This window comes from Pseudopipra pipra, chromosome 2 (genome assembly GCF_036250125.1).
Source record: "Pseudopipra pipra isolate bDixPip1 chromosome 2, bDixPip1.hap1, whole genome shotgun sequence".
Taxonomy (NCBI): Eukaryota; Metazoa; Chordata; class Aves; order Passeriformes; family Pipridae; genus Pseudopipra; species Pseudopipra pipra.
Window position 1 is genome coordinate 23749641 of NC_087550.1, and position 24688 is coordinate 23774328.

The 24688-nt window shown below is 43.2% G+C and overlaps 1 protein-coding gene and 2 long non-coding RNA genes across 9 annotated transcripts in view; 1 reads left to right on the forward strand and 2 right to left on the reverse strand.

Moving 5' to 3' along the window:
- The window catches only part of LSAMP (limbic system associated membrane protein), a 1003852-nt gene that overhangs the window by 78371 nt on the left and 900793 nt on the right, over positions 1–24688 (reverse strand). The gene's annotated exons all lie outside the window — the stretch shown is intronic.
- On the reverse strand, positions 2980–5297 carry LOC135409202 (uncharacterized). Its single transcript, XR_010428094.1, has 2 exons — positions 4381–5297; positions 2980–3879 (listed from the first exon to the last, which is right to left on the reverse strand). It is a non-coding gene; the product is annotated as an uncharacterized LOC135409202 (long non-coding RNA).
- Positions 17351–24688, forward strand: part of LOC135409196 (uncharacterized) — a 35282-nt gene continuing 27944 nt past the window's right edge. The window contains exon 1 of the long non-coding RNA XR_010428087.1: positions 17351–17367. This is a non-coding gene — a long non-coding RNA (uncharacterized LOC135409196). The remainder of the gene's footprint in view (positions 17368–24688) is intronic.

Genomic DNA, 24688 nt, shown 5'->3' on the forward strand with positions numbered 1-24688 from the left:
AGCACACATCCACAGGAAGCTGCTGTGAACCTGCACTGGCACTTCCTCACCTGTGGCTCTTCAACCCTGGCCTAGCCAGGTAGGGGGATGGGTGCCATGATGGAGTGCTATGGGATGGCCTGCAGCATCAGCCACACTAAGTCACAGGACATCACCCCAGCTGGCCAGCAAATATGCAAATATGTGGAAACCCTTCTTCCCAGGTGGCATTTTACAGGCAGGGAAGGGGAGGAGGAATAACACTATCATAGTTTGTAGTAACTGGGGTTGTGCATGACACCTCCAGCTAAAAGGGGAACAGGACCTTATCAAGGAAAAGGGAGGGCCAGGATGGGCCCCCCCTGCTTTAACTAGTAAGTTATTGTCAGATTGTCAGGTGCCACAGGTCAAAGTCTTCTCTTGGATCCCAACCAAGCAGACACATCCATTCTCATCTGTGTTATGACATGATGACCTTTTTTTCAGAGCTAGCTCAAGGCTTCTTGCTCTTCAACATGTCATTAAAAAGTGAAGCTGCTGTCTCCGAGGTGAAAAACTACATTTTCTGATCACCTGCAAATAAAACTCACTGCAGTCCAAGTCCTTTCTTGTAAACTTAAAGGGGTTTTAAGTGCAATGTGATGGTCAAGTTCCCAAGTAAGGGTGTAGTTACTTTCTGACTGTCTTAGATTTACCTCAGCAGTTTAAGACGGGGCACAGCACACATCACTGAAGACAAATGGCTGCTGTGTCAAGCCATGGAAATGGGCAAAGCAAACTCTACACAAACAGCTCCTTTAGTGCCCTGCCACAGAGCCTGCCAGATGCCAGGGCCTAGATTGGAAATTATGAGTCAGATCCCCAAATGGAGCAAAATGACTGTGCTCCAAGAAAGCACTGATTTATATCAGCCAAATTCTGGCCTGCTGATCTCAAACTGGATCAAATTATTGGAGTTTCTGGACTCTCTAACACATGCCCTGATCAGTATATGTGAATGAGAAATGGCATGCTCGCAAATATGTCAGTTCATGGATACACACAGATTGCAAGGACATCTGGCTGACAGAAACTTTAGGAGATGTAGAACTTATGGCAATGGGAAGAAATCCATTATCTGATTAAAAGGTTAGATAATGTAGGGGGAAAAATACTTGCAATGAGCCTGTTGAACGGAGGCCTCTGTGGGGAGGGCACAAAAAGCTCACCATTAGCCAGTTTCTGTTAATCAGTTTTGATATAATTCTGCCTGAGTGTGCCTAATTCTTGCCACAGCAGCTTGAGCCATACATAACACAACCAGGTGCCATGAAAGCTTCTCTAAAGCCTCCACTAACGCTGCTCTCTCTGGCCCTTCAGCACCCTGGCTCCCTACACCAGCTCCCTACACCTGCCCCTCAGTTACTCCATCACTATCTAACCACCCATCACATTAAGGCATTAGATGCTCTACTTGCAGCTACCACACCTACAGCAAAACAAGAACCCATTTTCAGAGCCACAAACAGAGAGGCTGCATCCAACTACAGTGGCCTAAACTTTCCCAAGGGATTTTTTACTTTACATAGTTATCACCTTTTTGGCTGACCTAACTGTCAGTTGGTGTGTATCAGTGAGCTGCTGCTGAAAAAGAAGGAGTTAAGAATCATTTAAACCATTAGGTTTTCATCAGATCTCATTCTGCTTCTGGAAGCCCTGGAAGCATCTGTTAATAAAGGGCGGGGGGGAATAAAACCCCTCTCCCTCGTGTCAAGATATCTTTTTCCATCCAGCTGCACCCAGAATGAAAGAGCTATCAAAGAAAGCTCCCCCATTAGCCATCAATTCAGAGCAACTTCAATCAGCCAGTTCTGCTGGAGCCTGTGGGAATATCTCCTCAGCAGCCTCCTACATGCTGCACTTGAGTGCTCAGAAAGAGCCACATTAAACCTGCCTGCCATCAATCCAAGGGCCTCCTTCTCTGTAACTTAATGAGGTGAGCCAGTTGGCATCACTGACAGGGAGCTGAGGAGTTAAAATGAAAGCAAGAGTGCAAGCCAACTGGGCTTGGTGTGCACACACAGGGGAAGCAGCTAAGCCACCAGCCCTCCTTTAAGGGGCTCTCTGCAGGACTGAGGGCTGTTTCTGGGCTGCAGCAGACTCAGGGGAGGCTCAGAGGGATGGGGACAGCTCCCCTTACCATGTAAGCCATCCCACTTGACATGGCCTGGCCTCCTTACCCTTGTCAGGGCAGTCAGGATGGGGAGAGGTGATCTCGAGGCGATCCCTTTCCCTACTGAGAAGTGGCATGTCTGGTGACCAAGAGAGATCAAGCCTGGCACGGGGAGGCCATTCCTGTTATCTGCTGCTCTAACGAGGGGGCAGGTGGCTGTCTCTTCACATATGCTGCTTCCCCAGCTGGCACAAATGCTCCCTGTTTTTCACAGCCAGAGGATGGCTGAGCCATATAAACCAAACAGAGAAACTGTGTCTTTCCCAGCGATTTTTAAAGATCAGAAAAATCCTTGAGACTCAAGGCTTTTCTCAGGCCTTATCTCCAACCTGATTGAGAGGGACAAAACTAAAGCAACTTTCAAATACATCCAGTACTCAACTAGCATTTGTTCTACGTCCAGTTTATGGATTGGACTTGGCCATCATCCATCCTGGTGACTCCTAAGGCACATTTCTTCATCAGGTGCTCCTCAAGAGCAACTTCACTGCTGATATATTTTTTATTTCTCTTCCTTGCCACCTATTAAGACAATTTCATTTCTTCTTTCTGAGGAGGAATTGCTATTGCTCAAGGGAACTTTCCCAAGACAAAATGCTATTTGAAAGTTGCTCTTCCTGTGTACCAGAGTCTATACTACCAAGTGGGATGAGTGTTCTGGTGGGAAGATGATAGTTACAGATTAAGTATTGACCATCATGGTTGCCCAGACCTGCTTTGTGGAGCAGATCGATTGCTTCAAAAACCCAGAAAAAACCCATGGATTATCAGGAAGTCACAAAGTAACATTTCATGCAGTATATCTTTATTGCTTGGATTGTGAGGTTTTCACCTTCAGGATAAATTGTTCAAGGCAAGAATCTGAGTATGGCCACCTCCACAAGCATAGCAGCATATTTTCCTTGACGTTTTTTTGATCTGAGTGCTCAAGAGTAGTTAGCAATTCAGGATGACCAGCAGGAGAGTGTGTGGTGGCTGGTAGTCAGATGCCTCAAATTGATGATATGTTGTGAGTATGTCCCTCCTGTCACAAACACTTCCATGATCTCTGTGCTTGGTTGGAAGTAGCCACCCTTTGTCAATCTGCTTCTTTCCTCCAGGCAAGGAAACATCTTGGTGAGGCTGTCAGACACTGCCTCAGTAGGGAAGGCTGTGCAGAACTGAACCACATCAATGTGTTATTGGCAAAGCAGCAGATTGTGCCTCACATCTCTGGGATTGTGTGTGCACAGAATAGAGCAAAAGGGAGGGAACAATATTGACTCTTCTATCTGTCCAACAAACACGACCTCTTGCTGGGTCCTTGATGCTGCTCAAAGAATTCTTTGATCAATGCAATCAAGAATACCAACATATCAAGGAACTCCAGCATGGAGCCTTGGCCTTTGTCCATGCCTAGAAACATGTCACCCATTGAGATCACATCTTGGCCATGGCAGTGTCCCAAGGCTGATCACGCAGGGGTACAGACTATGGAGGAGGGTAGAGCACTGCTGTATTCGCTCACCTTCCTTTAGGCACTCACTCTGGAAGGTCACAGTGCCAGTAGGATGATATTTAATAAAGGTGCAGGTTGGTAGCTGATGAAATCCGAGGCCTTCAGCTCCAGGTGCTGACAAGTTAGTCTGCTCTTGTGGATCTCACATCTTCTTCAGGTGGGGGAGGAATACAGTTTAGCTCTGCCCTCCCTGACCAAGAGGGGAGAAAATCAATGGGACTGCTCCATGCACTGCCTGGAGGATGCAGCTGAATATGACTATTTTATCTATCCAGAAAGGAAGGACACCCCATAAACATGCATGCAAGGCTCTTTCAAGAAGGTACTATTTGTAGCCATAGTCCCCAGCAAGCCAGTATGGCTAGCACATAAGCAGTTTGCTGGCTCAGAGTGTGACTTAATATAGATATAGAAACAAAAGAGTGCTTAAAGTACTCGTGCAGAACCTGCCCTGTTCTTCAGCTGGTTCCTGCCTTAGCAAAGTGCCCAGAAATTCTTGTGAAGTCTCTGCTTGGGGGAGCTCCTCCCCAGTGTCACATTTTGGGGACAGTAGAATATAGAGGCGTGTCTCTATAAAAAGTGCTGGCCAGGAGCCTCAGAGACTGTCCCTGCCTCATTTAGACATTCTCTTGACTTCATGGTCCACATCCCTTCTCACTGCCTATTCAGGGACTGCAAGGGGTCTATTGACCGTGGTCACACTGCTGTGCTTGCCCTGCTCCCACTGTATCCCTACAGGTGACAGACTGAAAGAAAACAAAAAAAATTAAAGCAGGAACAATTTGCAGGGAGACCCCAGTGCACAAGTGCAAACATGTTTGTTTGTAAATGGTACGTTCTACAAAACACATTTCCTCTCATCCCTGGTTACAACTTCGCCTTACTGTTTGCCCAAAATGCATCAGATGAGTAAGAAGAAATGGTTAAAAAGCAATTTCACCACTGCCAAAGTCCACAAGGTAAAAATAAATATAACAGCTTTCCCCTCTCCCTGAAGCACCTTTCACTGTCTATGGGATCTTTAAGGTCCTGTAGGCATGAAAATGATTAAACCACTGCTACTACCAACAATGCCTCACTGGTGCATTTCACTTGGCATGTATGTGGATGCCTGTCAGGAGAATATCTCCATGCTCACACATTCATTTACACACAACAGTCTGTTTTGATCGCAGTTCAGTGCCCATTTGTGCACAGGCCATTCAGTGTGCATAGCTTTCTGTTTAGGATGTGTAATAATACCCTTTCAAATATGCAATAACAAACAGCTTATGCTAGTGTCAGATTGGATAGAAATAGTCATTGATTTCTGCACTATTTATATAATTTAACTTGCACTGAAATGATTCTATTAGGGGTATTAGGCCTAGTCTACAACTAATTTGAGTGCCTGTATAGTAATAGTCTGAGTAACATTAGGAGGCTCTGGTGCTCACTCCACGCCTGACATCTGAAGATATCATCCCTTCCCCACGCTTACTCTTACCTCTTGGTTAGAGATTATTGCTGCCACTGACCATGTCAGCACCTCTTGCTCCATCTAAGGCAAAAAGCCAACAGCAACCTCAGCTGACTTTACACTAAAGCAGATGAGAGAAGTATGGTGCTACCCCTTCCTCTGCCTATACAGAATTGCAATCTTCGGCAAGGAGAAAGTTAAAAAAGAACACAGGTGAAAGAGTGGGCAATACTCTTGCATCTGATGTTTATAAAGTTAATGTCTGGAACATGCATGCGTATATACAGGGATAGTCTTCCTGCTGTTGTTCAGCTGTGCTGTTAGCACTGCTTTAGTACACTGTGCATTAGTTGGTTATGCACTGCTTTAACTACAGCTATGCAGTTACACTTTATGTGTTTGTAAGGCCTCAACTAATGAGGGCATTAATGACAGCTGTAAACTCGGTCCATACTGCTTTCTCTCTCCATAACAACTTTAATTCCACGATCTCAAAGCACAAGAGAAATGCCACAAAATAAACCCTCCCAACATGCACCAATGCTTGTGAGGTATTAGAGTTGGTTTAATTTTCACAGCAAAGATCTTACATGAATAATGAATCCTTTTATTATGCTCATGAATTATCTGTGAGCAGGCTGTGAGCTTTATGAACGTGTCTGCTGCTCCAAAGTTTTTAATGAACAGAAAACGTTAACAAATGTCACTGTACTAGAATACACCAAAAGTCTTTGCCCCAGCAGTTTGAGGACTGTGACTGGTGCCCTGGGTCACAGGACAGCATTTAGCCACCCTGGTGGAAAAATGGGAACCTCATTAGTGAGAATGACTATGAATGGACCATATTTGTTCACACTCACTCCAATCTCATTCAGATGGGTGAACAAAGAGCAATCACACACCAGCCTTAAGGTGAGAAAAATTTTATATGCCATAAGTACTGAGAACTGGGAATAAAAAAGGTCATGAAGAGAAGCAGTTAGCTTTTTGAGGCACACTCAACTGGCTTTGGATGCCCATCCAACACCAATCTTTATTAAGTATTTTTATCTGTATTTTACAGATGGAGAAAGTGGCACACAGGGCAGAGGAGCAACTTCCCAGGGTCGGACGACCTATTTGGGACAAACTATAATTCCCAAGCCACTCTGTATCATGTCTCCACCAAAAAGATGAGGGGCCTCAGTTTGCAAAACAGAGCTAGAAATCTCAGTTGAATGAGCTCTCTAAGGGGATTTCTTGCTTGAGATGATGAAGAAATAGCTTAAGGTTGTCTATTTCCTTCTAGTCAGGCACTTCCTTCCCCTGTTGAATCTGAAATCAAGAAGCATCTAGGCATGTAAAAAGTAGTGATCATTGTGAGAGAAACTAACCCCCAAGCTTTCAAATCTTCTAGAAAATTTGTTCTTGAAATCACCATCTGTGTCCAAGTTCTGAGTCAGTTCTTATGTCCACATCCACTCACCGTGTGCAAGGCAGGGATTAAATACATTAGCCTACTGAAACCCAGGAAGAGAAAAAACAGAGCTAAGTTTCTCAACTGAAATGCAATGCTGAGCTCAGGAATAACAAAACAGTTCCCTTGAAAGCTGGATTTTACCTTAGATAAACAATAGCTGTATAGCCACACATGTGTTCACTGAAAAGGAGGAAGAGGGCCAGAAGAACAAAACTAATTGGAACCATTTGGCACAATGGGCTGGAGCCATTTACTTCAAATCCAGGTCTTTATCTCTCTCTATTTCCTTATGCCATGCCTTCTTTTGGTACATCTATTGTTAAACCTATCAATGCTCCTCCTGCTCTGCTGCAATTAGAGCCAAGCATTTCCTTTGAATTAGAACATCAGCACTCCCCTGTCCCAACTAAAAACAGTTTTGCCTCAGGGCACTGAAAAATCTTCACTGCCAGCAGCACTCTCTGCCGTAGGCACTACCTTGCTGTTTTATTCTCATCACACAGCTTCATGTAGTTTTCCCAGGGCAGTAGGTAGGTGCAAGGAACACCAGAGCTATTCCTTACCGGGCAAGCCTGCCTTGCCAGATCTTTGCAGGGAGGCTCCCCACGCAAAGTTAGCCTTATATGTAGACAGAAAACGAGAGACACGATGTCACTTACCTTTTTCCTTTGGTCCCCAGTGTCCAGTTTTTAATCTTTGCTTACAGTGAGAACATAAATCGTCATGCCAAAGGCTCATTCATGTAAACAGTCCACACTGCACATTTCTCTGGGGTCTCCAGACAGAGCTGTGGAGCTGTGCTGAACCTGGGCACTTCACCATACCAGACTACTGGTGGGAAGCCACACAGATGTAAAACTCACAGGGCAAAAGTTTCACCATAAGAGATCCTGCTGCTGGCATGCACTAATGAAGCTTCAGACTGTACCTTGCCTGCAGTTTCTTAGTTTTTAACTCACAGTGGATCAAGTCATGTTGATTTTTTTGAAAAAGTAACCAATCCACCAAATCAAATGGAAATGAAAACAATCATTCAAACAACTCCTCCCACACTCCAATCCCAAGGACAGAAGCAAGTACTAAAAATCTGATTGTGTGAATACAACTTATTCACATCATTCATATGCTACAATTTTGGACATTTCTGAGACTGGGCAGGTGCTTCTGCCTGTAACTAATCTGACAGTGTGGACCAAATCTAACATAATGCAGACCAGACAGGGAAACCAAAAGATAGCTTTGTCTAATACTTAACATAGGAGTACCTTCTTAGTTTAAAGGAAGTGTCCTTTATCACAGTATTTAATCCCAATGCATACCCTCAGTCTTGCCATTTCATCTGTCCTTGGATAGCACTGAAAATTTTTTTTCTCAAATCAAGCTCTGAGTGAACTTCCAGATCTCCCAGCTTTCATCCTCACTAAACAATCACATTCTCAGATGGAACAAGACCATGAGCAATTACTCTTGAACACCGAGACTAAGCACATGGAAAATAAATCTCTTCTGTTCTTTAGTAAATTAATCACAGGATCTTTTATTTTCTCATCTCATCGTTTACTCTGCGAGGGATAACTCAAACTCTTTGCATTCAGCAGCTAGGCAAGTCTATTAGGAACCCAGTTTGACTCAGTATACGCTTATGCCAATGTCAGGATATTGTTATTCCAGCATCAGGACTCCTGGTGAGTGAGTCCTGTAACTAATTCAAAAATGAAAGGATACCTGCTCCTCTGCTTCCTACGCCCTGCTGTCTCTAAGCAATTACTTATGTGCCAGCATCATTGTAAATCTGTGCTTTAGTACACTGTGAAAAGCAATTGAAGTTATGCAGCAACTTAAACATAGAAACACTTATTAATACCTGCACTTACAGTGAAAGGACTCAACTCTGCTTTCTTCAAGCGATGAGATCATTTGCAGAGCTTTCTAGTCAATGTGAACCTGACTGACAGGTCACTTAGGCTTCCAATTCATCCCAGCAGACTACTGATGTTTCTAAACTGATCCTCAGAGAAGCAAAAAGGCAATAGCTAGCACTTTACTCCTGCCTTTGTAAGACTGATGTTTAGGCATGGAGATAAGGCCTTCTCCCTAAAACCCCTGTCAGCAGAAGGAAGACTTTCACGAGTTATGCTAGACTGTAGGAAAGATCTGATATAAAATTTTTATGTTCTAATTACCCCTCCTAAATGAACTGCAACAGCGAGCTTACCCCTTGAAAAAACTAAGAGGTAAACCCTTCCTTAGGTGCATGAGTAAATATTTTCAGTGTCTTATTGACTAGTCTCATATGCCTGAGTACTTCTTTTCCTGATGTGTAGGAACATACTATCTATAGCAAACTTTGTTTCACAATAAAGTAGGGAGGTGCTTTTATAACGTTTTGCAGATGAGGAATGGATGCAAAAAAAATAAAAATTAAAAACTATATTCTGTCTAGCTACCAGGACAGCTGATGTGGGCTTGGGGGTGTGCTGGGCATCCATGTTCATGAGAGCAGAAAGCAAACCAGAAATCCTCTCCTCCAGGGCTGTCATGCTTGGCTCTCTCCACACTCAATGGCAAATGCTGCTGCCATAGTGCACACAAAGCCAGTGTGCTGCACATACGGTGATTTAACAACACAAAGTCAGAGGAATGGAACAAGGGAGCTCATTTTTTAAAAGACTCATATGTCCCAACAAGTAGAAGTCTCCTCACAACACGAAACACCATTCAACCTTCCCAAGTTAGTACAATGCTTTATTTTAATACCGACAGTGTCCTGCTTTGAAAAATCTTATATGCACCAGGAAGGAGTGACTTAGAAGCTGCAGGAACACAGTTATCACCACTGTATTTGGCCCTTTCCCTTGGTAGTAACCAGTCAGTTAACACCCCATCACAATAAGCACAATTGGGGTTACCTGATGATAGAAATCCTGTGGTCAGGGCTCTGGAGCAATGGGTTAAAGATTCAGAAGGATCTCTCAGAAATGTAAACTTGTAATGGCTGCAGTACAGTGCAGTGATGTAAAATCAATGCAGATGCGAGCTTTAACACAAAGGTAATGGGGAGGCAAAGACATAAATAAGGAAAACTACGAGTGAAGAAAGGGCTGGTAATAGAGGAAAGTGCAAAGCGAACATGAGGTGCTGTCATTTAGGATAAATAATTCGTGGATAGCTCTTGCACAGGACTTATCAGACACACAGCCCAAAGTGCTCTAAAGATGAACTAATACCTTTTTATGGTTGAGGAAACTGAGGCACAAAGAAAGGGTGCTGTTTATATGGGGTCATGTATTCCATGCCAGATGCAAAAGCAGACATCAGGATTCTCAGTTTCCTATTCCACGCCCCACCATGCCATGCTAAAATGATTTGTTCTGCTATTGCTGCAATCTTTCTCCAAATATACTTTTTTGGCTAGCAATAAACCCAGTTTGCTGCTGAGGTATGGGTTTCCCTAGTCAGGAGGGCTATGTCTGTATTGATGTACTCTTTTTCCAGACTCCACTTTCTCTTCATTTTCAACATTTGCACAGGTACAATAAGGTTTGTTACCTAGTTCAATACCATGTACCTTTGCATAGAGAGCGTGTCACAGCTGAATGCACACTGGAAGGGCTTAGATATGTATTCTGAACAAGGAACATGTAGAAGTAAACCATAATGCCTGTTTCTGTCCTTTAACATTTTTAAAGACATTTTGTTCCCAGAATTACTGCAGCCTCTCAGATAGGAAGGCCACACAACACTTCTCGATTGCCCTTGTTGTCCTCTTCTCCAGACAGACGAAATACTCCAGCTGAAGGGTACTCCTGAAAAACCTGATTTTCCACAGCTGATGTACTATTCATATGATCTTTTTTTTCAAAAAGAAAACTATTTCAGCAGAAAACTTTGCTACAAGTTCAAAAGTATTTTTAAAAATACTCATTAAAAAAAAATGGAAACATATCGGTTTTGTGTTTCTCTCCTGCCCTTTGCCCATTTCCTCATTCTATTTGATGCTGAATCCATACATATCTATTTTTTCACCTTTGCTTTTTCCTATAACTCAATTTTTTTGTTATAGCTTTCTAGCTTTCTTAACTTCTGGAGTTATTGTATAATAAATGGACAAGTTTTAGCTCATTCAGAAATGGAGATGTTCCCAAAAATTAGAAAGTGAAAAGTGTAAATATATATAAACACAAAATACATATGGCATTATCATTTTACCACATTCAATGATGAGGGGAAAAAAAAATATAGGAAAATACATTCTTCAAAGTTCCTTTTTAAAATATTATAAAACCAAAGAATATACTCAATTTTTAATTTTGCAAACCAGAAATGGCTTTTAAGAAAATAAATTAATCCTCTTAAAAAAAAAAAAATTAAACAAAAAACAACGCACAACAAATTACCTCTACTATGTCTCTTAACCTAAAATAGACGTAAGCACCACTTATCTGCCACCAAGCACTGTTTCTGTGTTCAGCTTTATGGCAACCTGCTAAAAGTCCCTTTTGTGATTTTGCTTTCTCTCTCAAGGCAAGGTGAGTGTTACTCTCCTGCTTCTCTGGGTATCTAATCCATTATTTCTGGATTGAAGATTTTATGCTTTTTTCTCATTACCCGTCAAAGGCATTTCCTTCTCCAAAGCCACCATTCTCTCTTTTTCAATTAATCACTTTCAATTATTACCTAATCATTCAACAAATAAATGCTGATCACTTTCCTGGGGAGGCAGTGGTGGAAGTCCAAGGGATTAGAAAAATTTAATCTATTGAATGTAAAGTTCCATATCTAATTCTACAACCCACATTTGCCCAGAATCTTTAGGTTCAGAGGCCTGCCTAAATAAAAACAGGTTTTCCAGGGATGGTACTGACAGTTGGCAGAGTTTATCGTCTACCCACAGCTTTACAAAGTTATTGTTAGTACCTGAAGGGAAGGTGACCATTTGAAAGAAATGCCCTGCTTCAAAGACCCAAAGTTTCTTTCTAATGCTGTCCTATCTTTTCAACAGCTTCTAGTGCCATGGTAACTCTGCTAACACTGAGAATCTTTTAAAATCAACAATTTCTCCCATGGTTCTTGGGACAGACACCTATAGGATGATCCTGAATAGTCTGGAGGCTTCTTGTAAGCCTGTTCAAAATGCTCTTGCTGGAATATCTGTAGCCATGCAGCAAGGAAAAAGTCCTCAGGTGGGAATACTGACCACCTTGTTCTATTCAAGTTGTCAGGCATTCTCCATCACTACTCAGTTACAGAAAACTATTTGTAGGACACAGATTTTAAATTTCAGTTCTACAAATATTACTCTACAATAATATATCATATTTCTTACCACTCAGACATCTCCCTCAAAGTCAGAAGAAGGTCTGGGAGACAGGGCATATACACATTCAACACCTGCTCTCTGCACTGTTGGTATGGTAACATGCATCTCTCCTTGAACATCCTTTTCTACTTCTGACTTTCAAGATCATTTTCCTAACATGTGACAAGCCTATCCTAAATCCCAAATCTTAATGAGCTTGGAGTCTTCAAAATACATTAATTCCCAAATTTGCCAATTCCCCTAAAAATTCCAAATTAGCTAACAGATTTGTATTAAGTCTATCCACTAAATTGCATTATCACACAGTGGAAAAAATGACAATATAAACCCTGAGATTTGAATCTGCTTAAGCCAACAGAACTTATATATTAAATGTGTCTGTGTACAACTGGGCTTATCCCATTTGCTCCAGTGTCTTCACTGTTTGTCCTATCAGGCTTAAACTGCCTGCATAAAGTCCAGCTATGCTCCCTCCCATGAGGTCCAGAGCACTCCCCAAACCCAGGGAACAACTGTAAGCATAAGGGTGCCTCTGTGCTGGCTACAGGGAGATTATTCATGTCCTTCAAGTAGAGCTGCTCCTTTGGAGCATCTCAATTTCCAAAGGATAGCCATGAGCTTCCACTCACTTCTTTGTAGTTCATACTGCTACCAAGGCAGTTGGATTTAACTATGAAGAATAGGTGGGACTTCTAAAGAGCATAGCTTCCTGCTCATCCTTATTCCATATCAGCTGTGCTAGGTAGTAGAAACGTGTCCTGTCTGAGGGATCAGTGGGCTCCACACAAATGCAAGAGCATAGACGCTGCTTTCAGAGGCACTAACAGGGAAAGAGGTTTGTTGGATAGACACTCCAAATTTGGATAGGGTTGGAAACAGAATCAGAACTGGTGACTCCCCGTCTCACGGATTGACAGCCAGACAGCACACTATTGTAAACCACACTGAGATCCTTGAATGACAAATAAATGGGTAGGCAGTATCAGCAGTAAACCATGACAATAGCAACTTCTATCCAGTGAGATCACAGAAATCCAGTCAAGCAATTTGCTCTGCCTTCTAGTGGAGATCATCCCAAAGATTCAGAAGAAAATTTGTCGAAATTTTCAGAAGTCAGTACACTTTACAATTTCAAAGTGGTGTTCTCTTTTACAGGTTATTGTGAGACAGGGAGATCCATCACCCTTTCTGTATATGAGAGGATGCACCTTGCTCTCTACCATCCCATAACAAAAGCAAACAACCATGGTTCACAGAAGGTAAACAGTTGGGCAGCTCTGACAGAAAAAGCCCAGAATGGCAACCTAGAGCCACCTTTGATTTCCCAGTATTAAATACTTTCTAGTTGTCCTTTTCCTTTAAGCAAGTTGGAACAGGTATCAGTTGAGTCTAGTTGCACACAAAGGAACATTTCTTCAGAAGATCTAACATATAAAATTTCTCCCCAACTTATACAAAGCCTACCTGTCTGTCCCATTCTTGATGGAGAGATTCTTGATTTTTTCTGTTTTTCTGTGCACTGTCTGATCACTGTCTCTTCAGGGCACAGCACACACCCAACTGCACTTTCTTTCCTAATTTCTATTTATTTTTTTGTAGCAGATCCCATAGCTCCAAAGTTAAGATACATGAAGATATAAAGTCAGACTCTCAAAAAATGCACACATGTTAATGTAGTGAAATAGTCCAAAACACAACCACATGTTCCTGTCAGATTGTTCCCTTTCCAGCTCCATTTAGTATTCACTTAAAACGGACACTGTAACTTGCAAACATTACATGAAGCTTTCTGTTGGCTACATGGGACACCCTTCGGGGCTAGGATTTCCTGTCCTCACCTATTTGCAGGGCTTTGTCCTCTCTCTCCAGTTACATCTGAAATGGTAAGAAAGAACAGCTGCCATGCTGGAGCATTTGCAGCGGGACAGAAAGCTGTGCATTCCCTGGAACCACCTGCCCATTTCTCCTCTCCTTACCTTGTCCACATTCTGAAATTCAAACTGTTTCCCTGAGCAGGCAAAATGCAAGAAGGTGCTTCACTCCCCTATGGGACCACAGGGAGGAAGCTGCCTGCACTTTAGCAGTTGCTGAATATAAATGCTTTCCTCAGCTGAAGTGGCTCCTCCCCAGTCCTTCAACTGGACAATGATGTCCTAAGTGCAGTGAAGCTGTTATGCTTCTCTCACTTAAGGCACTCCAATCATGAGCATTTCAGTGGGGGAAAGGTGCACCAGTTCAAGCCAGGTTGGAAGAAAGACCAGTGGTAGCCCATCCCCAGAACCAGCAGCTTGTGAGTATGAAGGAGTGCTATGATTAGATTCTACCTCATTAGCTTTCATTCCCCTGCTTCCTCCATACACCCCACAGGTTGTGTGAAGCTCTCCATGTAAAGAAATCCTGGTTCAAGGGAGAAGGGGAGAAGGGGCTATGCTCTCAGGATGCCAGGTCTAGTGGAGTCTCTTCAGAGGGGACATAGTGCTTGGGCACTCTGGTGGAGCATGCACAGGCCATGGGGAAGGGCCACAGTGGTGCCACCTACACTCTTGTGTGAAAGATGGGCTGTCACTCCAAGGGATGTTATGGACTTAATGAAGAAATTGCCATGCTAGGTTCTCTGGACTGTGCTACAATGAAACCAAATTAGATGATCCTTCTGGCCTTAAAATTTTGCTCAACGTAAGGAATATTTCTTCACAAAGCCCAGCTACATTTTTTTCTTCAGTTCAAGAGATCCATTTTTTTTTCTGAGAAAATTCAGAGGTCATTCCTCTTCTCTGAGATTCACTACTTTTTGTTATTCACTCTTTGAGCTGTGAGAAAAGAAAGTGTCTGTCTTAAAAGCTGCTCTCACTGACTAAAGCACAAGCTATTCTGGGTGCCTTGTGATAATGGCTCCCAGCTTTTTTTGGACAGCTGTATCCACTTACACACCTGAAACCCTCTGCCTGTGCTAGTTGTCTCCATCTTTTTGAACCTGGTGGTTTGTCACGAGCAGCCTGAACAATAGTGCTGGTGAGATCACACAAATGATCTTTTGAGACAGGAATTGGTATCATAGGCTATTCCTCATATCAGAGATCAACAGCAGCAGTGCAAACGCCTGGGAACCTATTTTATAGGTTGGTGTTAATGATTTATAACATTACCACAGCTGTAGTCTCTCTGGAGAAAACAGTTGAATGTGTTTTGCTAAAACTTTAAACAGCACAACTTCAGCCAGTCCTCATAACAGTGTCCATTCTCATCCTCCCAAATGAGAGGGAGTCAGGTCAACCAGTCAAAGGTCAAGTAAAGGCTGACTCCTGAGAAAAAGTGCATTACTCTGTGAGGCAAAGGTTTGACTCAAACCTTTGTCAGGCTGCTAAGGATGTAGATGCCCAGCACAAAACCTTCTCTAGGCATGCTAGTGAGAGGATCCAGGACTGACAGACAGACTGACGACCTTGCCTCCACCCCTGGGAGTCCAGACATGGTGACTGCCAAAAGGACATCTCAGTAAGAGAGACCACCATCTCAAAGGGCTAAGAAAAACAGTGGGAACGAACCACCCTCTTCTTCTCGCCCTAAACAGTGAAGGGGCCAGAACTTTTCTCTCATTTCATATGTGCAAACACAAACCAGACCAAATATGTACAATGGTGTCCACACAGTCAGCAGTTTCCCTGGGAGACAGCTGGTCAGCTAAGGAGAGGCGGGAACCACGTTACATAACATCTATTCATTTGATGTTATTTATTTATTCATTTTATATTGAGCACACGGTAATCTTAAAAAAATTTATCATCTCAGAAGCTGCAAAACACATTTTCCAGTCTTGTTGACCCTTTGGCTTTGTGGAATCACAGTCTGATATATCATCTGATAATCATATTACATACCTGAATGCTGCCTTTCATCCATTCCCTGGTGCAGGTTGGTTACGAGTCACACGAAATGAATACTGAGTGGGTGGCATTTACACACCAGGCATCCTGACTGGCTACATACGCAAGACCATGAAGGTCACCCACTGAATTGTTTTGTGCTTCAGTCAATATTGTCCCATGTACTCCAGCAGTCCTGTTTTCAGAGAGCATTATCTACTTGAAAACCAAATCTCTGCATCTGAATGCCAGCCAGGAGGCTCACCCAGGTCCCTCTTTTTCTCTATGCCACAACCACTTGTATTAGACACTAACGAGTGTCATCTTTTCCAGGGAAGAAAAAATAACAAGAGCTTATTTGAGCATTCTGCACAAGATAGGTGGAAGCTGAAATGGCAGAGATGGGAGGAGTAAGAGTGGTTTCCAAGGAGTTGGAAAAAAAGCTAGGGAAAAGGGTAGCAATAAAAAATAGTTCCATGAATACTGATGCAGATCTTTAAAAAATACTTTTTTCTGTTTGTGATGTTTTTGTGGTTGCTTTTCAGACTTATTCTTTTGCCTCAATTTGACAAATGCTATGGAAGATCTGAAGTAAACAAACTTCCTATCTGTACATGTATTTTCACCTGTAACCCAACCCTAATCCATTTATGTGCTTACCATAAATGCATATCTGTTCCATTCCATCAAAAAGACCAGAACTGCCTTAGAAGTACAACAAATTTAAAATTCCCACGGCTGATGTTGTGGAGACAATTCTTCCAGGAAAAAAAAAAAAAAGGTGCACAGAAAGATCCTTGGCTTATGCAGTGTTACACAGGAGGGCAGGGACAGCTATGAGCACAGAATCCAGGACACGAGTGCCAGTGTTTCATGGAAGGACTATGGAGGATTGCTTGCAAAACAGTCCTCAATTACTGAGCATGGGAGCAGCTAAGAAGAGTGATGAACCCTTCCAAAGATCTGCCCACACACTTCTGCCTGGACAGGCCACAGCTCACCCCTGTGCTTTGGCTAACCTCCCCTCGGCACAGCAAAAGCGGTCCTGTTCCAGCAACTGCCACTCAGCTTCATTCCAGCTACAGCTGAGGGACAGAAATTATGGAGAGGAAATTTAACCATCTTCTCTGATTTCCTCTGTGTGGGGGTAAAAAATCATGAGCCAGGAAACACAGATGATAGCATAATTGGTTATTGATGAGAGCCAGGGGCAGCCGCAACTGTTTGCACTGAGAGAAAAATCTCTGACAGTGCATGATGTCAGCATTGATCTGCTTTACCAACAGAAGGAAACAACCTTCCAGCATAGCATCAGGCACTAGGGACAATTACCCAGCAAACATGGAGCAGGGGAGTGACTGATCTGCCCAGCCAAGAGGTGTCTGCTGCTTTCTGTGCTGGGGTCATTATATTGCTATGGAGATGAAACCCACAACAAACCTGCCTGCTGCGTGCTGTGGGCGGTAGGGCTGCAACGCAGGGCTCAAAGCTTTTCCATCAAGTCAAACTCTGCTTATTCAAAAATGACATGCACTTCCCTGGAATTTACACTGGGATCCCAAGCTCTGGAGAAGCAGGTACCATCAGGTTTTCAAACCCTGTTCTTTATGCCTTTGGTGAACCTTAATGGCATAGGCCTGGGGCTCTTCAATTTGCTCTTCTTTAACTCTTTCTCCCACTTCTTTGTTCTTTTCTCCCTCTTCCTAAGCCCAAATACATTGTTTTCTCTCCTTCCTCTACCTTGGTTCAGTTCCCCTCCCCTCCCTCTGCCTAGGCATGGGTCTCTTCCCCTCCTTGCTTCCCCACTTCCCATTCTGTGTCCATTTTCTTTGGTTTGGTCCCCATGGCCACCTTCCCCATTTTTGCCTTTTGCTTTCTACATCTGCATCTTCCTTCCTCCATGCTCTCTCTGTCTGTCTTTCACCCTCTTTCTTTGCCACCTGCCAATTCCAAGCCTGTCTGTGCTTTCCAGTTCTTTTCTTCCCTGATGCCATTTCAATTATTGGCCGATTCTCTGGTCGCTTTCCTCTCTCTCCCTCTTTTTCCCTCTTCCCTCCCTCAGGGACTCAAGCTTGTCTCTCCCCATTTGTTTCAGGGATGCCATTGCTGTGGATTTTTAGGCATTTGCAGATTTGTTTGTTTTTATCATCACACCCCTCTCTTGCTGTTTAGCTGCCTGTCACTTCACTTTCCTCTTTCTGCCTACCCCAGCCAGAGCATCATTATGTCCTTTCTCCGTCTCAGCCCATCATTTCCCACAGAGGCCATTATTATTAACCATGCCGGGAGATGTATGAGCAGCGGTCAGCAGGGTCAGCAGGGCTCTGTTTCAAATTGATGGGAATCAGAAATGGAAGTGGCACAGCGGGCAAGGGGAAGCGCCAAGTGGAAAGAAAGCAGTGGCACCTCGCAGGCTGACACTGCAGGGGGAGAGCTGGCAGCTGAGCCAGAGGGGTCTCCAGAACCCACACCCTGACAGACGCACCTTAATTAATGCCCCCCTTCAAAAAGCTGGATGCAGCCAGCGAGTGTGAAGGATTCTCAGTGATCCAGACAGTGCCTGTTGCACTGTAGATCAAGCCTCATTTTATAGAAACACGTCTCCGTCAGCCTCCTGACATCTTCAGGCCAGACAGAAATTCCTTTCAATTAAAGAGCTTGCAGGAGGATCCCATTACTCTGGCAGGTATCTCAAGTGCAGGAAGGGGGTGGGAGAACAGCTGCCAGCACTGAGTGGGGGGAAAGGATGTAAGAGGCTATGCATATTGGCTTCTGATGTTGATATGAGGAGAAGAGACAAGTCCCAGAGCAGTGCTTATTTAATGACCTAAAGAAGCAGAAGAAGAGGGAGCCTCATTCGTAGTGTCCTCGAGGATGCCAATTGTGAAAATGTCAGTGTGCTGGATTCCTGCCTGAGACAGGCATCACATAGGGCAGCCTTCTTCCCTCCACGGGCATCTGCTCCAAGCTCTTTGACAACTATCGCTCCTCCACTTTCATAGCCCCCAAACTTCCAGCTCCTGGCACGAGGAGGGACTCCGGCAACATCCCTGTCCCAGGCACCACATTTATAGGACAAACACTTTGGAGACTGCCAGACCCGTCTAGGGAACAACATCTTGAGGCAGCAAATGTCTTATCTTCTTGTGCAACTCCTCAGCACAAGCTGCACTCTCTTTCAGATACTTAAGGGGGCTGCATGGCTTTAATAATCCCGCTCCTTCACACACTTGCAAGTCCAGGAATTTAAAGCAAAATTACCTTTTAAAATGGCCTTCAGAACACTGAAAAATGCATATGGGAAAGGACTGCTTAAAACTGCTCAACCAGCCCTGTCTCTGCTGCCTTTCCCCACAGGCATCATTTAGTTATTGCCTGCATATAAATTAGGCAGGCTTTGACAGAAGAGCTATTGACAAGGGTACCTCGCTCCATTTTCTTTTCCTAACATGGGGAATTCTGGAGAGAAAAGAGCCTGCATTACAAATGGTCAGAAAAGGAACAATCAACTAACAGAGGGATATCTTTGGTATACCTCTACTAGGGTGATGTCTACTAAACAATAGCTAGTAGAGAGTTTTTAGGTTTGCAGGCTAACAAGCTGCAAATTTGTATTTTGACAATATTTTTATATTTAAAATCACTTTCAGAAAATCTGTTCTGACCAACTCTCTTGAACAAAGCTGTGTCCTTGTGAAGCTATTTGCATCATCATAAAGACAATGCACACCATTTGCCATAGCAATGAGAAGACAAGTCCAAGTGGATTCTACTTACAACCTTAAAATTGAATTTCCAGTCTAGGGTTTGAGAGGGGGAAATAGGAATTTGCAACATTCTCTCCTAGATTTACTGACATTGTATAACCACTAGATTATATAAAAGATTTGGCCCCATGGAGTGATGTGACAGAGACCAGCAAAACAACAACAAATATCAGTAAGACCACAGTCACAGGGCAATGTTTGCCAATAGTATATTCATTTTTAGGATGGAAACATGCAACCTCCCTGACTAGGTACAATTCCCTGTACAATTTCCAGACACTGATATGCTGGCCACGAAGGCTATAAACTTTGAGGAGGTCTTGAGGCCTTTCCAAATTATATGAAAATCACTTTGGTTATATAACTGAGTTTCCCACACACATACTGTTTGTCATACAAGTAGCCATCACAAGAGCAACTCATTAACATGCTTAATGTTGGGGCTTATAGGCCAAATTATATTCTGTGGTAAAGATTGCTGAGAAAAGGTTCCACATGTGAAACTGAGATCAGTTTTTGACTCATTCTCTCCTACAAGCTCTGTAGTACATACTTTCCTGAAAAACTGTTCCCTGAACACAAATTAAGGCCTTCAAGGCATCTGGGCTAATTTTATTTTTCTGCTAAGAAGTATTTCCAGTGAGAAAGCTTAATCCTCAAGTGATCTGGGTCCCAATAAAAACACCCATAGTGTCAAGTCCACAGACAATGGCAACCACAACCCTTTTATATTTTAGCACAAGTTAGGTCAATAATATGGGAGGTCTTAGACAAACTTATTCATAATTTCAGGAGAATTTAAATGTTGACATTTTTTTTAATGCCTACAAACTACTGTGTGGGCAAAGAACCTTACAGTGGTCACAGTGTTTTCTGGAAGAGAGCTGCAACAATGAAACACTTCTGCATTCCCATGGCCAGAATTTGTGAAAATATTCACCCTTACAGAGAATAATCATTTCCAGTACAGCTGAGGATTTAAGCCAACAACTATGCGTAAATTACCAGAAACCGTGAAAAAAAGTTAGAAAAACATCTAAGGATTGAAATCAAATCATTTTCACAGGCTGTCCTCTGATCAGCACCTCAAGAATGGTCTGAAACTTTTCAGGATGCATCTAACTCTGTTTAAATTAGCACAAGTAGTTTTTCAGACAGATCAAGTTTGCCTTAGGTTTGGAGACACAGGTAGGTGCCAAGAGGTATGTTCTAACTTTATCTTTGTGAAGAGTGCAGCCCCTTCAAAAGGCAGAGATAGTCAGCTTTCCATTTAAGACATGGTACATTTTATTTTGACTACAACAGCCACAGGCGTGCTGGGGAAAAGACAACTTCATATGGCAAATCAGCTGACTAGATGGCTCACACAGTCTCACATAAACATGCAGATGACACTACTTGTCTTCTGGGATATGCATAATGCCATAAATGACACACACACAGAGTATTTTCTTAAAAGTGACTACTGCCTTAAATGACATACTCTGATACCAAGCAATGTCTGATCATTTCTTAAAGGCATTTGATCTACAAACAAATCAAGTTCCTGAAAGATATTCAACATCAGCTGTCACACAAGGAAGGAAGGTGAGCAGACAGACAGATGAGGGAGATGAATGGTCAGCAGAGTTTCAGATAGGATCTGCTAGCACATTACACATCTCATGCAGGAGTAACAGAATGTAAATACCAGCATATCCCTAGTGACCACTTAGTTTTGACAAGAGAAACAAGGACTTGGCTCAGTGGCTCAGTTAGTGCTCTCCTAGAGAGAAGTGCAGCAACCCAAGGAGAGCAGAGGGCCCCAGAGGCTGAAATAACTCACCACCACTATTACTCTTTCTAAAGAGGCTGTAAAACTCTTCTAGGGCTGGGGTAGCACCAAAGGGTGAGATAACTAAAAGGAGAGTAAAATGAATAAATAATCTATTTCTGCTGAAGGTCTGTGCAAACTAGGAACATTAAAGCTTTAGGAAGTCTGAGTTGAGTAGTTGTGCCAGAGAAACTCTATGCTTATATTCTGCTCTATGCCTGTTGCTATTCCAGGCTTTTAATGGGATAAAAACATTTGAGAGGTGCTCCAAAGCAACAGTGAGAGGTACTGGCACAGCTGGGAGGCAGATGTGAGAGAGCAGGAAGTGTGCAAAGCGCTGGTCTCACCCTTAGAGTTGTCCAACAATAGGAAAGTGAGCTGCTATGAAAGCAAAAGACTTCCTGTTTTTCACAACCCTTTCCCCCAACACAACTACAACACCCTATGCTCAACAATGTGTAATGGCTCTGCAACTCTTTATTCAACCTCCTCGCTCACTTGCATAGAGTTCCATGGATACTCACTGTTCCCTGTCCTCTTGTACACAGTGACCAAAAGCCTAACACTTGATTTTTGCAATAAACCTTTGTTAAATTGCCTCCCAGAAAGCCTCTCTCCATGGCATGGAGAAGAGCCCACTGGAACACCTGAGGGTATCCTAGAAGAAGAAAACGTGCCTGTGTCATGTCTGCAGCACTGCCTGAGGAGATAAATCCCTCCCTCCCAGAAAAGGCAAGAGTGCCTGATGAGCCAAGGTGATCAAGGAAAGTCATGCACTGGACCTCACCTTAGCAAACAGGAGGGAGAGACTGGACAATGAAACACAATCTTATGCAGAGAGGGGGACTTTGGGACATTCAGTCTCCAGTTCTTATATCAGCCTAGAGACTGGAGAAACACCTTCACTTCCAAACACATTCATGATTCCCAGACTGTCAAGAGAAAACCAGACACAGGGCAACCCTTGGATGCTTTTAAAACATTTCTACATTGATTCCTTCTTGAGATACAAAGCATCCAGAGAGATGAACTCTCCTCTTACTCAAACCTTATTTTTCATAATTATGCATCTTTAGTGTTTCATAACGACCAATTTAATCACTTTTGCCGTTTAGAGGGCTACAACAGCCAATCATGGTAATGGGCTTGGTATTTGGTAGGAACCATTTAACGCCCAAGAGCCCTTGTTCTGGGCCACTTGATGCCACTTAAGTTTGACAGACAGACTCTCATTAGCACAAGTTGCTAAACCTCTCAGATGAAGCTCATTTCTTTTAAACAAACTCTGCTCAGTGATCCCCAAAGTCTCTGAGTGAGGAAATTTTTATCTCGCTTCAGATCTGTGCAGGTCTGTGGAAATTAATCAGCATGTTTCCTTGTGCTGGGGGCTTTCTATGAAATTCTCTACCTTTCCTCCTCATAGTTGTTCTCTTGTACCTTGCACATAAGATCTGTTCCCACTGTGGCCACCTTGTCTGTCTCCTGCAGGGCCACCTGGGCTTATGTGACCTTTCCTTTTCATATGTAACCCCCTTGATGAGTTTCTGCTCCACTCAGACCAGCCTGCACCTGCCTCTAAGGGACAGCTCTCACTACGCAATTGTTTCTTGCTGAGGACAGATGAATACACATTTGGAAACCTTTAAAAATATCTACAGATCTCTGGCTGCTGCTAAAACTGCTGCCCTTGCCTTTGCCATTCCTGTTACCCCATCTGTTCTTTAGACAGTGATCCAAAATGCAAAAAATAAAGCTCAGGGCATCTGAACTGGTTTAGATACTCTCAAACTCATATGCAAGTCTGCACCCCAGCTCGCATGATGCCCAACAGATTTGACAATGCTCATGGTAGAACAGTGCTGAATATTTGCTTCAAATGCAACCAAAGCAGGCCTCCCTGTGTAGCTGCAAGGATGAGCAGTGGGGCAGCAGGAGGTGCTGCAGATTGTGTTCGACAGACACATGGACAGTGGCTTCTGAGAAATCTCAGACTACTGCAGGGTATGCAGGGAAGGACAGAGGTTTTTACTCAAGGACTTACACAGCAGAAAGGTTGGCCGCCCCTCAAAGAACTCTGTGTTCAGTGGGCAGGCTAACGACTCGGCATCAATGTTAAGGAAGGATGTCAGATCTATGATGTCTGGTTTAAAACCATTGAACCCATTTGCTTCTGCAGTGTTCCCCAAGAAGAAATTTCCCCTTTACATTTTCTCTTTTTCCCATTATATCACAGCCATTGTACATGCAGTGAGACTCAGAGTTATAAATGTAGGAGTGGTAAATGGAAAATACATTAATATATGAACAGTTAACTCCTAGGTGATAGAAAAGAGGCATTATTTTGTGGGACAGGGTACCATCTCACTCTGTGAACAGTCTGAATGCTTCAGTAAGGCAACTACATAAAAAACACAATATGTTGAGCTAAAGGAGTAGAAATCAGTCCCTAGGAAGGAAACCCCCATTTTCAACACAACTTGCCCCAAATGTCAACATCTTCCAAAACTACTGCTTTCTGACATGTCAAATGGTGACCTGAGAGAATGGGTGGTGGGTTGCCGTGTATCTTAACAGTCTAAATGGACCTCATGTTCTAAACCACCATGCTTTGTTCCAGTACAATGAATGCAATATTCTCAGTACCATAATTCAAATGGAGTCTGTTTCACCAGGCACACACAGACAAAACCACAGTACTGCAAGACACTCTGTGCACCTGTCCAAAGCTGAAGAGAGCTTTAACTGATGTTATGACATATTACTTGGGCAATAGCCCAATGCCCCTTAATTAGAGGCTGCCTGCTAAGGTACCCTCAGCAGGAGAAGAGTTAAGGGCGCATTTGTAACCTGAAGTCTCACCTTACCTGGCTTGTGAGTGCTTAACTGTGCAACTTTAATGTGTTCTTATCAGAGCATTTTTATTGAGCCATTATTAACACTGGTTAGATACAATCTAGTGTTTCCCAGATCCCCCTCATCCCCAGCCATTACCTGAACCACACAGAACATGAGATTCAACGGAAGCATTTAAGTCAGCTCCTGCTATCGCTCTCCAGACATCCAATGCTGCTAATTCCTTAGTAGCTTCCTTAAATGGGGCTTGAGTTTTGGTTGCTATCTTGCACGCCCTGGGCCAGAGTGCACATTGAAGGAAATCCTCTACTGATAATTAATAAGTTCCCCTGACACTGGCTGCTCATTAATCTATTATTTTACTCCTCTAATTACTTCTGTCTGTTCAAGTTAACAGTCTCCTTCCCTCATCTTCTCCGGGTCTCATACAGGAGATGCTGCATGGCAAATGTGACTTTTCTTTGT